Below are 14,861 nucleotides of genomic sequence, written 5' to 3' on the forward strand. Positions count from 1 at the left end.
CTAAACCCCCTGCAATTACTCCTAAACGCAGAGGGAAACTTTGGAGTTGCACACCTGAGCCCGCGGGGAGAGTCTCTCCCCGCCATTGGCGGGGAGACCCAGCCTGGTGCTCGGGGCGCCCGGAGGGTCCCAGAGAGAGACACGGAGGGCACGGAGATCTCCCAGCTGCCGTTGCCCGCCCCGTGGGACTAGGGATTGCCGGAGATCTCGGAGAGGACCGGGGCTGGGGGAATTTTCAAAGGCTGGTTCTGCGACCCGGAGGGGAAGCGCCGGATCTGCCCGGGCAGCAGACAAAACTCTCTGTCTGCCATTAGCAGAGGGGCCACGCTGAGCATTCACGGCTCCAGGAGAGGCCCGGAGAGAATCCCAGAGGGCGGGCGACCCCCAGCTGCCGTTGCCCGCCCCGTGGGGCTAGGGATTGCCGGAGATCTCGGAGAGGACCGGGGCGGGGGGAACTTTCAAAGGCCGGTCCTGCGACCCGGAGGGGAAGCGCCGGAGCTCCGCCAGGCAGCAGACAAAACTCTCTGTCTGCCATTAGCAGAGGGGCCACGCCCAGCATTCACGGCTCCGGCAGAGGCCCGGAGAGAAGCCCTGAGGGCGGGGAGACCCCCAGCTGCCGTTGCCCGCCCCGTGGGGCTAGGGATTGCCGGAGATCTCAGAGAGGACTGGGGCTGGAGAGAGTTCCAGAGACCCAGCTTAGTAGCCTAGGGGGAAACCCTACAGGCTCACAGCAGCCTTAGGGAAAGCCTCTGCACAGCACCAGTAGAAGGCACCCAGCCGCCAGCCACAAGGCTGGAAGACCCCAGGGCAAAAGCAGCATAGCTAGGTGTACTAACCACAGACTGTAGAAGATGCCAATAGCTCTCCTGCGACCCATAGAGGACAAGTGAGATTTGGTGGGTGCCGACAGCAACGGAGCGACAAATATAAGTGATCCCACCCCTGGCCGCTGGAAAAGCCCATAACACCGTTGCAGACCCCAAGGAGAGAGCACATCTAGGTGGGCTGCAACAGTAGGCACCTGCAGCCTGAAGCCCCCCTGTGACGGCCCCCACGGCAGAGGAGGGAATCCAAAGGGCCACTGTGGCTACGAAGAGGGGCCCAGGCCCAGTTAGCAACTACGGACAGGGTTCCTGGTTGGTGAAATATAAACAGCTGCTCCTCCCACTGCAGCAGCTGAAACAAGTGAAAGGAGCAACTAAACTCTATCTCCATGCGGAGGCACAAATCAACAACATCAAGCAATATGAAAAAATACATTAAATCTCCAGAACAGAAAGAAAGCAACAAATACACAGAAAACAATCCCAAAGAAAATGAGATATATAACCTAAATGACGATGACTTCAAAACAGCCATCATTAAGATTCTCAATGAGTTAAGAGAGAATTCTGACCGACAACTCAACGAGTTCAGAAGCTATGTCACAAAAGAGTTTGATACGATAAAGAAGAACCAAACAGAAATATTGGAAATGAAGAACACAATAGAGGAGATTAAGAAAAATCTAGATGCTCTGAACAGTAGGGCCGATAATATGGAGGAAAGAATTAGCAATTTGGAAGATGGCAATATAGAATTGTTGCAGGCAGAGGAGGAGAGAGAAGCAAGACTTAAAAGAAATGAAGAAACTCTCCGAGAATTATCAGACACAATTAGGAGATGCAACGTAAGGATTATAGGTATACCAGAGGGAGAAGAGAAGGAGAAAGGGGCAGAAAACCTATTCAAAGAAATAATGGCTGAGAACTTCCCAAATCTGGTGAGGGAGATGGATCTTCAGGTGACAGAAGCCAATAGATCTCCAAACTTTATCAATGCAAGAAGACCAACTCCACGGCATATAGTAGTGAAGCTAGCAAAAGTCAACGACAAGGAGAAAATATTAAGGACAGCCAGGCAAAAAAAACTAACCTACAAAGGAACCCCCATCAGGCTATCAGCAGATTTCTCAGCAGAAACTTTACAGGCTAGAAGAGAGTGGAATGATATATTCAAAAATCTGAAGGACAAAAATCTACAGCCGAGAATTCTCTACCCAGCGAAAATATCCTTCAAATACGATGGAGAAATAAAAACTTTCCCAGATAAACAAAAATTAAGGGAGTTCATTGCCACAAAACCTCCTCTTCAGGAAATCCTCAGGAAAACCCTCATTCCTGAAAAATCCAAAAAAGGAAAGGGGCTACAAAACCAAGAGCAGAGGAGATAAGTAGAAGGACAACAACAGAGAGTAGCAGCTCTACATCAGAACAGATTAAACCATGGGACGAGAAACAAAGGAAACTGAAGAAAACCGGAAAACAAGACACAAAATGGGAGTGGTAGGCCCCCATGTCTCAATAATCACTCTAAATGTAAATGGATTGAACTCCCCAATCAAAAGACACAGAGTGGCAGGATGGATCAAAGAACAAGATCCAACAATATGCTGCCTCCAGGAAACACACCTCAGCCCCAAAGACAAACACAGACTCAGAGTGAAGGGATGGAGAACAATACTCCAAGCTAATAATGAACAAAAGAAAGCAGGTGTCGCTATACTAATATCAGACAAGGTAGATTTCAAAGCAAAACAGATAAAGAAAGATAAAGAGGGACAGTATATAATGATAAAAGGGACTCTCCACCAAGAAGACATAACACTTATAAATATATACGCACCCAACACAGGAGCACCAAAATTTGTAAAGCAACTCTTAATAGAACTAAAAGAAGACATCAACAACAATACAATAATAGTAGGGGACCTCAACACACCATTAACACCAATGGACAGAACATCCAGACAGAAAATCAACAAGGAAATAATAGAATTAAATGAAAAATTAGACCAGATGGACTTAATAGATATATATAGAACACTTCATCCAAAAACAGCAGGTTACACATTCTTCTCAAGTGCACATGGAACATTCTCAAGGATTGACCATATTTTGGGAACCAAAGCAAACATCAATAAATACAAGAGAGTTGAAATAATATCAAGCATCTTTTCTGATCATAACGCTATTAAACTAGAAATCAACTACAAGAAAAAAGCAGAGAAAGGTGCAAAAATGTGGAGACTAAACAACACGCTTCTCAACAAACAATGGATCATTGAAGAAATTAAAGAAGAAATCAAATATTATCTGGAGACAAATGAAAATGAGAACACGACATACCAAATCATTTGGGATGCAGCAAAAGCAGTCCTAAGAGGGAAATTCATCGCAATACAGGCTCACCTCACTAAACAAGAAAAAGCTCACGTAAGCAACCTCAAACGACACCTAGCGGAACTAGAAAAAGAAGAACAAACAAAGCCCAGAGTCAGTAGAAGGAGGGAAATAATAAAAATAAGAGCAGAAATAAACGATATTGAAACAAAAAAGACAATAGAAAGGATCAATGAAACAAAGAGTTGGTTCTTCGAAAGAATTAACAAAATTGACAAACCCCTAGCCAGACTCACCAAGAAAAGAAGAGAGAAAGCGCAAATTAATAAAATCAGGAATGACAGAGGAGAAATCACAACAGATACCAATGAAATACAAGAGATCATAAGAGAATACTATGAAAAACTATATGCCAACAAATTGAACAACTTGGAAGAAATGGACAAATTCCTAGACTCCTACAATCTCCCCAAACTGAATCAGGAAGAAATGGAGAATCTGAATAGACCAATCACAAGTAAGGAAATAGAAACGGTAATCAAAAACCTCCCCAAAAACAAGAGTCCAGGACCAGACGGCTTCTCTGGAGAATTCTACCAAACATTCAAAGAAGACTTAATACCTATTCTCCTCAAACTGTTCCAGAAAATTGAGAAAGATGGAGAACTCCCTAACACATTCTATGAAGCCAACATCACTCTGATCCCCAAACCTGACAAGGACAACACAAAGAAGGAGAACTACAGGCCGATATCACTGATGAACATAGATGCAAAAATCCTCAACAAAATTTTGGCAAACCGATTACAGCAATACATCAAAAAGATTATACACCATGATCAAGTGGGATTTATACCAGGGACACAGGGATGGTTCAACATCCGCAAGTCAATCAACGTGATACACTACATCAACAAAATGAAAAACAAAAACCACATGATCATCTCAATAGACGCAGAGAAAGCATTCGACAAGATCCAACACCCATTTATGATAAAAACCCTCAGTAAAATGGGTATAGAAGGAAAGTACCTCAACATAATAAAGGCCATATATGATAGACCCACAGCCAACATCATACTCAATGGACAAAAGCTGAAAGCCATCCCTCTGAGGACAGGAACAAGACAAGGATGCCCACTTTCACCACTCCTATTCAACATAGTACTGGAGGTGCTGGCCAGAGCAATTCGGCAGGAAAAAAAAATAAAAGGAATCCAAATAGGTAACGAAGAAGTAAAACTCGCGTTGTTTGCAGACGACATGATCTTATACATAGAAAACCCCAAAGAATCCACAGAAAAACTATTAGAAATAATCAACAACTACAGCAAAGTAGCAGGGTATAAAATTAACGTGCATAAATCAGTAGCATTTCTATACACTAACAATAAACTAACAGAAAAAGAACTCAAGAACTCTATCCCATTCACAATCGCAACGAAAAGAATAAAATACCTTGGGATAAACTTAACCAAGGAAGTGAAGGATCTATACAATGAAAACTACAAGACTTTCTTGAAAGAAATAGGCGATGACATAAAGAGATGGAAAAACATTCCTTGCACATGGATTGGAAGAATAAACATAGTTAAAATGTCCATACTACCTAAAGCAATATACAGATTCAATGCTATCCCAATCAGAATCCCCAGAACATTCTTCACAGAAATTGAACAAACAATCCTAAAATTCATATGGGGGAACAAAAGACCACGAATTGCTAAAGCAATCTTGAGCAAGAAAAACAAAGCCGGCGGAATCACAATCCCCGATTTCAAAACATACTACAAAGCTACAGTGATCAAAACAGCATGGTACTGGTACAAAAACAGGTCCACAGATCAATGGAACAGAATTGAAAGCCCAGAGATAAAACCACACATCTATGGACAGCTAATCTTCGACAAAGAAGCAGAGGGCCTACAATGGAGAAAAGAAAGTCTCTTCAACAAATGGTGCTGGGAAAACTGGACAGCCACATGCAAAAGATTGAAAATCGACCATTCTTTTTCACCACACACCAAAATAAACTCAAAATGGATCAAAGACCTAAAGATTAGGCCTGAGACAATAAGTCTTTTGGAAGAGAATATAGGCAGTACACTCTTTGACATCAGTTTCAAAAGAATCTTTTCGGACACTGTAACTCCTCAGTTGAGGGAAACAATAGAAAGAATAAACAAATGGGACTTCATCAGACTAAAGAGCTTCTTCAAGGCAAGGGAAAACAGAATTGAAACAAAAAAACAGCTCACTAATTGGGAAAAAATATTTACAAGCCACTTATCCGACAAAGGGTTAATCTCCATAATATACAAAGAACTCACACTGCTTAACAACAAAAAAACAAACAACCCGATCAAAAAATGGGCAGAGGACATGAACAGACATTTCTCAAAAGAAGAAATGAATATGGCCAATAGACACATGAAAAGATGTTCATCATCGCTAATCATCAGGGAAATGCAAATCAAAACTACACTAAGATATCACCTTACCCCCGTTAGATTGGCAAAAACATCCAAAACCAAGAACGACAAATGTTGGAGAGGTTGTGGAGAAAGAGGAACCCTCATACACTGTTGGTGGGAATGCAAACTGGTACAGCCACTATGGAAAACAGTATGGAGATTTCTCAAAAAGTTAAAAATAGAAATACCCTATGACCCAGCCATCCCATTACTGGGTATCTATCCTAAGAACCTGATATCAGATATCTCAAGAGTCCGTTGCACCCCTATGTTCATCGCAGCATTATTTACAATAGCCAAGACGTGGAACCAGCCTACATGCCCAGAAACTGATGATTGGATAAAGAAGATGTGGTATATATACACAATGGAATACTACTCAGCCATAAAAAAAGACGAAATTGGCCCATTCACAACAATGTGGATGGACCTCGAGGGCATTATGTTAAGCGAAATAAGTCAGTCAGAGAAAGACGAACTCTATATGACTCCACTCATAGGTGGAAATTAGTATATTGAGAAGGAGATCTGATCGGTGGTTACCAGGGAAAAGGGGGGGTGGGGGGAGGGTACGGAGGGGGAAGTGGTGTACCCACAACATGACTAACAAAAATGTACAACTGAAATTTCACAAGCTTGTAATCCATCATAACATTAATAAAAAAAAAAAAAATTTTGCCAGAGAAAAATTACTTAGGTTTTTTTCCTCCTTCTTTTTAAGATGTTAGGCTTTTGAGGCTGAAGATGATGAATATAGTTAATCTGATATTTAAAAAAAGAAAGGGTACAAGTGGTGAAACCATTACGGTAAGCCCTCAACACTTCTACTTACGTCTCAAAAGTCCAAGGATCATCTTCTCTTTCCCATTTAAGTTTCCATAGTATTTTAACATTGCTTTATCAGAGCACTTATCCCACTGTACATTAGAAAGCTCTTCTGACCCATCTCCCATCCTCTCAGCCTAACATTTTACTCCAGCAGCCAGTTGCACTCAGCACACTGACAGCACCTTTCCTCAGCTGCACTGCTATCTATTGCTTCCTGCCCCAGGGCTATGCTTCCATCTCAGCTCTGTGGAACACCTGCAGGAACCCATTTAGCCATTCTCATTGGTGAATAAATGAAAAGCAATAAGAAAAGTTAATATATATTGTGGTATATGAGGAAGCCACTTGATTTAAAACTAATTCAACATGGCCTTGTTTTTCCAGAAGGTCTTGATGTGGCCTACCAAGCATGCATTGTACATCTGCTTTAAACATTTGCAATGTCCCAAAGCCAAGAATGATGCCCTTAAAGATAGGGATGTATGTACCTCCCCCACCAATATCGGCATTTCTTTTTAGATAAGCATTTCTTCCCAGAAACTAAAGATTAATTACTGACCTACTGTGCTCCTCTTGTGACCACTGACCTGCTGTGCTAGCAAAGCATTTTGTGACAGTAGTAAAAGAGATATTCCTGGCATATGTCATGTATGTTTCTTGTTCCAAGATGGTATATAACCACGCTGTGTTCGTCACTTCTTCAGAGTTCTTCCTTTCTTGGTGAAGGAAGGTCATTTTATCCTGGACTATAGTCCTCAAAACTAGCTCATATAATAAACTCACCCCAATTTTGATTTAGAGACTTATTATGAATTATTTGTGTCAACATCATACTTAAACTTCCCTGGATGTGTGAGGGAGCTAACATCCCATGGGGCAACTCTTGACTAAGGAGGCATGAGAGTCAGTGGATAACTACTCCTGTCTTTCATCCCTTAGGTTGGCAGTTCTGAGGGCTCTTCCACACAGCTCTTCAGAGGGTCCCTAAAGGAATCACACTCCAGTTGCCCACAGCAGTGGCCAACTAATAACATACCTTATATTGCCTTTCCCTCATTTCCTGGTTTGCTCTTCCTAGTTCCTTACTCTTGTTTGGAATTACTTTACCAAAATCAGCCTACATGCAAGCCCTTGTCCCAGGTCTGCTTTATGGGGAACCCAGGCTAAGTCAGTTGTTACCTGAAGTGGCCCTGGAAAGTATGGGAATCAGGAACTGTATCACTCACGAGGCATTCAGTGATAGGGACCAGACTGGTGGTGATGACTCTGGTGTAACATCACGGTTGCTAAGACTTTCACTGGTGGCAGACTGGCTTGAGGAGCTGGTGAAGGTCAAACATCAGTGTAAGTGATAGGTAGCACTTGGCATAGAGGCAGTGGTAATAATAAGGACTGTGAAGTTGGCTGCTTTTTTTTTTTTTTTTTTTTAGCAATTCTACATTGAAATAATTTCATTTGATATTTCTCCATTAATAAAAAATGACAATTTGGAGAGGATTCTGGGAAGATGGTGGAGTAGGAAGCACAAGGAATCTGTCTCCCGACCTAGACAACAGTTACACTGGACGAACTGACTGGTATAACTATTTTGGAACTCTGAAGTCTGTTGATGGTGGAGTTGACTGCTTTTTGATAAAGGCTTTAGAAGACTTGAAAATGGAAAATTGCCAACTACAAACTCAAGGCACAATGTGAGAATCAGAAAGATGCACATCAACATGTGAATAAGCCCTAGTTCTAATAGCTGAAGAGCAGACAGTGTGGAAAATCAAGCTAATGGTAAGGGTAGCTACACTACAAAGGAGACTGAATGCCCAGGCTTGACATGTCTCCTATGTTGAAATGAGGGGCCTCATAGTGAAAGAGTGGGACCCTGAAACCTAGGATGGGGAAGTTTGTGTGGATGAGCCTATTCTGGCATATCTTGAACCCCAGGTTTTGCTTCACCCTCTAGGATGGTAGATGCAGCTTCCTTACCCTTGTTAGAGGCAGTCATCCTCAACTTGCCTAGACACTCCCCTAAACACCTCACCTGAGGCAGGTGCATTGTAGATAACATTTGTTCTCAAAATATGCCATCCCCTCACCAGACTGAAAATGAGGTTCAGATTGCAGCACAGCTCAAGAGGCAGTGGAAATAACAAGTACATGCTGTGGGAAGAAATATCGTGCACACTGAAAGGGTACAGGACCTGGAACCAGGGGAGCACATGTTGGAGTGGATCTAGTTACTTTATTAGAGAAGGCAGTATGTAGGGTTGGAAAGGGAAAAATTTGATTGACATGGGATGTTAAACTTGGGGCCTAACATCTTAACAAGGACACCTGGAAGTTATCTTAATATGCTACTGAGGTAACTTCTTGAAGTTGGCTATAATGGTGGCATGGTACGTGAAGCAGAAATACTAAAGTTGCCTTGGTAGAGTATCGAGGAAAGGCCAATGGCTTGGAGAGATGATAATGTTAGAATATAATTGTAGAGTGTTATATGAGACCAGACAACCCACAATCTGACTGTGTTCGCCAGCAGGGGAATAGAATAGAGGAGACTTAGAGAGGAGCACCATCATTCTTGAGAAACTCATTGTGACTTAGGTAAGTATAGGTAGCCTCTGTGGCCCAGGACTGAGTAGACAATGTTGCCATAGAACTTGGATGTCTAGTGTTGATGAGTGTGATAAGTTTCCAGAATATCAGATTCCTGTGGAGACACTAATTAACAGAAACCATGTGAATGTAATTACTGTAATGAGCAAGGCTGGAGTGGCAATCACAGTGCATCAACATCAGATATCCATGACTATGGCTAATAGTCCAAGGTGTACTAAAGGTGATATGGGTAGCCAGCCAACTTGACTTGTATACTAGGAAAAAATTGAGAGCTGGTGAAAAGAAGGCGGTTTTCAGCTTTTGGAATAGATCGTTTTGATTTGTCACTCTTTTTTGTAGATCTAGTCCAATTTTCAGACCAGGAATCAATTGATTGAAAGAGAAGCTGGATCCCCTTGATAAAATAACCAGCAACGTCACCCCAAGAATATACCATAAATATTCTCCTAATTCTTCCCCAGAAAGATCTGTGGCCATTTAATCAGATTATAAATCATTTAACATTAATCATTAAATCAGATTAGGCCATTTAACTCTAGTCTGAAGAAATGTGACTACTAAGACATTTTGGGACTGTTGAATACAGTGAATTCAGTAACTGAGCTGATGCTGATAGTAAGGGACCTGAATTGCCATTATGGCCCTCTGTTAGAATGGGGCACATGGAAGCCAGGTGATCAAAGGAGTCCTGGCCAAGAACATCTCATATTAGGTCCAGTAGGTCCATCCTCCAACCCTTCAAGGTCATTCCCAGGAGCAAGAGAGATTGTTGCAGCAGTTTTTGCTATGGTAAAATTGGGTCTGTCACCCAGTAGATCTGATGATGCTAAAGGTATCTGTGGTGAAAAAGGATATAGGGGAGAGTCTCTGAAAAGCCCCCATAGGAAAGATATAGTGCAGACTCTTTAGGTTTCTGGAGCAAGGTCATGCCTTTTGTAGCTAAGAATGTTTGAAAACAAGTTCCTGCTATACTCTTGGGTTTTAGTAAAGGCTGAGCACCTGACTGTGGGACGTACAAGTGACTATGTGACTAGAGCTACCTATTATGGGATAGATATTATCATATCTACCAAGTCATAAGGTCGAGAGAACATAACAACAGTCCATCATATGATGGAAGTACTACTTGCAGGATTAGGTCTGAGCAGGTCCAGAGGGCACAAATACGTTGTATGAATAGGTGTGCCAGAATCCCATGTCACCTACCTCTGTTGTATCGATGACTTTCCCTCAACTTATACCCATGGCTTCATTGGAGGATCCCTACAACCAAATGACAAAGAAAGGAAAGAGCCAAGCCTGATAGGTTACCTTGATTTGTTGGTACTGGCTGAAAGTGAACTCTTGCCACACTACAGACCCACTCAGGAAAGTCCCCGAATGACAGTAGTGAAGGGAAAGCCTTCCAGTGGCCAGATATATGAGCAGTTTACTTTGTCATTCACTGTGTTGTGGAGCAATGTCCTTAGGTACAAATATTTAAGGACCCCTGGAAAATGGTGTGGCTAGTTGGTTGGGGCAAGATTTGGAGTTTGGAGGCAAGGAAGTTTGGGAAAGAGGTATGTGGATGGACTTAAGGTAATGGGCACAAGGCATGAGGATCTTTATGTTTCACATTAATTCCCACCACAGCAGATCCACTGTAGAGGGGGACCTGAACAACCAGGTGGACACAATGACTTACCCAGTGGATATCAGCCAGCATCTGTCCTCAGTCACTCCAGCACTTGCACAATGGATCCATGAGCAGAGTAACTGTGTTGACTGGGATAGAGGCTATGCAGGGGCCCAATTGCATGTATTCCTTCTCAGCATGCTTGAATTAGTGACTGTTATTCTTGAATGCCCAAAATCTCACCAGCCCAGACTAATGCCAAGACCTTGTTATGGTACCATTCCTTGAGGAGACTCGCCAGCTACTTGATGGCAAGTTGATTATATCAGACACCTAGTGGAGAAAGACAATTTGTCTGTGCTATGAGCAGCATCTACTCCCGATTTGGATTTGCTTTCCATGCCTACAGTGCCTCTGCCAGCACTATCATCCAAAAAGTTTATAGGATGCCTGATTTCCTGACATGGATCCTGTATAGTATCACCTCAGACCAAGTGACCCATTTTGTAGTAGAGGAGATATGAAAATAGGTTCATTCCCATGGAATCTACTGATCTTACCATATATTGCATCACCTTACCATATCTGCATCGTCTGGAAGCAGCCAACTAAATAGAATGTTGAAATGGCCTACTAAAGCCTTAACTAAGTACAGGCTCAGGGACAGCTCCCTGTAAGATTGGGCTGCTTTTCTTCAGGATGTAGTATTTATACTGAACCGATGATCTCAGAACCTGAAGGTAGAAACTGGCAACCCTCTATATCACTCACAATGATGCAACTATGGGTTCTTCTGGATTGGAGGTAAGGTTGGAAGTCTTCCACAACGGGACCTAATAAGTGTTCTACTGAACCAAAAGCTATGAAAACCACCTAATCATAATGGCTCTTTGTGCTAGAAGTTCATCAGGCAACTAAATCGTAGGGCTATTGACCCAGCCTACTATGAAGAGCTAGAGTTACAGCTTTAATGGAGCCAGAGTGGAGTATGTCCTTCTTAGGGGATCCATTAGAGTGTCTCCTGGTGTTTCAATGTCAAGTGATAACCATGAATGGCAACTACAGCAGCCACAACCTGACAAGGGAAGGCAACTAAGGACTCTGACCCTTTGAGGATGAAGGTCTGGATTACCTTATCACTCAAACAACCTGGACCCACTAAAGAGCTTGGCCAAATGTGAGGGAAGTGTAGAATTTGTGTTGGAGGAGGGAGAAGATAAATGTCAACTATAGATGTGAAATCAATTGCAGCAGTGGAGACTAGCTGGTTCCACTAAATATTTGCATTGAGTCTTTATGTGCTGGCTAGCCACTACCTTGAAGATTACGTGATAGATTGGACTCAATATGGAACATGTGTGGCTCTGAATGCTGCAAGAAGTGGAATGTATGGGATAGCTCTTGTGTCCCATCTCATGTCTTCTCAGGCCATCCTTTAAGTCCACCTGTTTCACTCTTTGCTGGCACCTAACCTCTGTTGTACCATGTATCTCTTGCTTTCTGCCTTGGTGCTTTTCTGCCACCTCAGCTACATGGAACACCTGTGGAAATCTGCTCAGCTATTCTGACAAATGTGCAAACTTGCAAAGTTGAGGTAATTAACATCCTTGGTCAAATGGGGACAAGAGTTGGTGATTAAATACTCCTATCTTCTATCCTTCGGGCAGACAATTCTGAGGTGCATTCCATATAGTTCTTCAGGGGTCCTCAGTGGACTAAGCTTCAGTTGCCTACAGCAGTAGTCAGCTCAAAACACAACCTTATATTGTTTTATCCTGTTTAATTTTCTCCAGATCCCCATTCTCATTCTTTAGAATCACGTTCCAAAATTAATGACTGGCATACAGCTCTTTTCTCAGGCTCTGCTTTTTGGGAGAACCTAAGCTAAAGTGCATTACATTGTAATTATTTGTCTATATGTCTCTTTGTTAATTCTGAACGGCCTCTGTCTACACAAAATAGCGCAGAGCCCAGTGCATAGTAGGCATTCAGTGTTAATTGTTCGTTTAATTTAATAACTTTAAAGGATATATTTCAAAATTTCATGTGCAGGGAAAATCCTGGAATATTTTTCTTTATGATATTGGTTTTAGTGAGGGAAAGAGAGGAGGTGGACACACATTCACACATCATCTTTCTCTCCTGCTATCTCTTCCTCTTTGTCTTTTACCTTCTTATTCTCATTGCAAAATAGAATAGAGACACAGGACCTGTTAGTTTTGAAAATGAGCCTATATTTAGGAAGTTAAAGAGTTCTCATTTTTCCCCAAATCGTAACTCAGACTTCAGCAACCTGCAACAAAGATTTTTTTCCTGTCACACAGGCCACTTTCAGTGTCCTAGATGAAATAGATGGTAGACAAAAAGAAAGAAACCATGTCTTATTAACTTCTAGTTCTAGCAGTGCCTATACCAAAACGTTATTTACATAGTACACAGTCAATAAGCATTGATTTTTAAATAGAATTTCTTTCGGAGTTCCTCCAGTGGCTCCTGCTGCTTCTTCTGGCCCTAAACATGAGGGTCTTCCGACTTCCTTTTGTCTGTCCCAAGTTTCCGTTCTTCCCAATTCTCTCTACCTGCCCCAGCTCTTCCTTTAGTCCTCATCACAGTCAAAATTTTACTTTGTAAGTGCTGATTTTACTAGGTATTGACTCAGTTACCACATTAGTGTAATTTACACTATGGATTTTTGGACTTAAGTCCAAGAAGTAGCATTTGCATTTTTAAATGAGGACATCTGCATAAGAAATCTTCTAATTGAAGATATATGTGGGGAGCATATTTTTGTTAAATTATCATTCCTGGGCACTACTCATTTTCTGATCATTTCTTGTCCTAGTTTTGTTCTATGAAAGCAGAACTTATACAATTGACTATTATAATCATTTATCATCACCAACTATCATTTTTCATGTAAGGAATAGTAAAAAGAGTCATCACTAGAGCTGTGATGACATGTGTATGAGGAATATAGGAAACCGAAGTTTTAGTCTATGAAAAGTGAGAGATGTCTGTACAAATTTCACCTTATGATTTCATGATAAATAGCTAGTAATTATAATATTCTTCTCTGTATAATGGGATCCGTGGGTCAAATTTATGCTGATATTTATAAACCTAATGTGTCGTTTAAAGAGGAAATAGAAAATATTGTCAAATGATATTTCACTTTACCATTGGTCTGAATTATAACAGTATATGATTACATTATTGGCTATTGAGAAATCTTTGGTGTTTTTATATTAGTTTTTTACTTTATACTAAAAAAATTCACAGAGAATGTAGAGTTTAGTAAAAGCTAATTTTCTTTTGGCAGCCTATCACCTGAAATATCTGTTAAGTAGTATTTCTGACTCAATAGTACACTGAAAACCTGTTTTTCTAATAATTCCCTAAGGCACTGCAGTACCTGGAGTACATCTCTTGAAGAGATAGCTGTGCTGAAATAGAAAACCAAACTATAAATGGAAGCATTCCAAGAAGTAAAAATTGTGCTAAATACAAAGGTATGTTTTTGAGTAAGTTTTGAAAAAATATCTTGAAGAAAAAAGGTAATTAATACCACAAGTATTAAGCTTTGGTGTATACCATAGAAACACCACGTGTCCTGTATTCCTACAATAGTCCTAGCTTTTCTTCTAACTGCCTGACTTTGTGAAAGTCACTTCATTAAAATCGCTAATACTTATTATTTTTCAGGAATCACTCAGGAACTTAACATTTAATTCTGACAGTAACCTCAAAAAGAGTCATATATTCTTGGAATATTTATTTTTAAAGTTAAAGAAACTGAGACCTTCAGAGACTAAATGTCTTGCCCAAGACCATACAGCTAAGGAGCAGTGGATTTGAACCTAGGGAGTTTGATTTTGGAGACTGGGCGCTTGTCAACTATGCTACCGCCTCTCTGAGTCTTGATTACTCAGCTAAAATAAAGCTATTGAACCAAGATATTTCCCTCTTTGATTGTATAAATAAAAATAACATGGAAAAAAAAGGGTTCATAAGCCCTTCACTTTTATGTAGCACATTCACAGAGAAGATGAGTGTTCAAGCCGCTTCTTCCTAAGCCGCTTGCTGAGAGAAACACATTTTTTTCCCCAGGCGCCTCTGGGTGTCATTTATTGCAGCAGTGTCACACCTGAAAATTGTCACTGCAGCAGGTGTACT

The 14,861-nt window shown here is 41.3% G+C and overlaps 1 protein-coding gene across 2 annotated transcripts in view; it reads left to right on the forward strand.

The window, feature by feature from the left end:
- Nucleotides 1–14,861, forward strand: part of C3H4orf33 (chromosome 3 C4orf33 homolog) — a 64,447-nt gene that overhangs the window by 22,252 nt on the left and 27,334 nt on the right. For both annotated transcript variants that reach the window (XR_006887831.1, XR_006887830.1), the window contains exon 9: nt 14,089–14,197. The gene's annotated coding sequence lies outside the window, so the exon portion shown is untranslated. The remainder of the gene's footprint in view (nt 1–14,088; nt 14,198–14,861) is intronic.

The sequence above is a fragment of the Equus quagga genome, chromosome 3 (genome assembly GCF_021613505.1).
Source record: "Equus quagga isolate Etosha38 chromosome 3, UCLA_HA_Equagga_1.0, whole genome shotgun sequence".
Classification (NCBI taxonomy): Eukaryota; Metazoa; Chordata; class Mammalia; order Perissodactyla; family Equidae; genus Equus; species Equus quagga.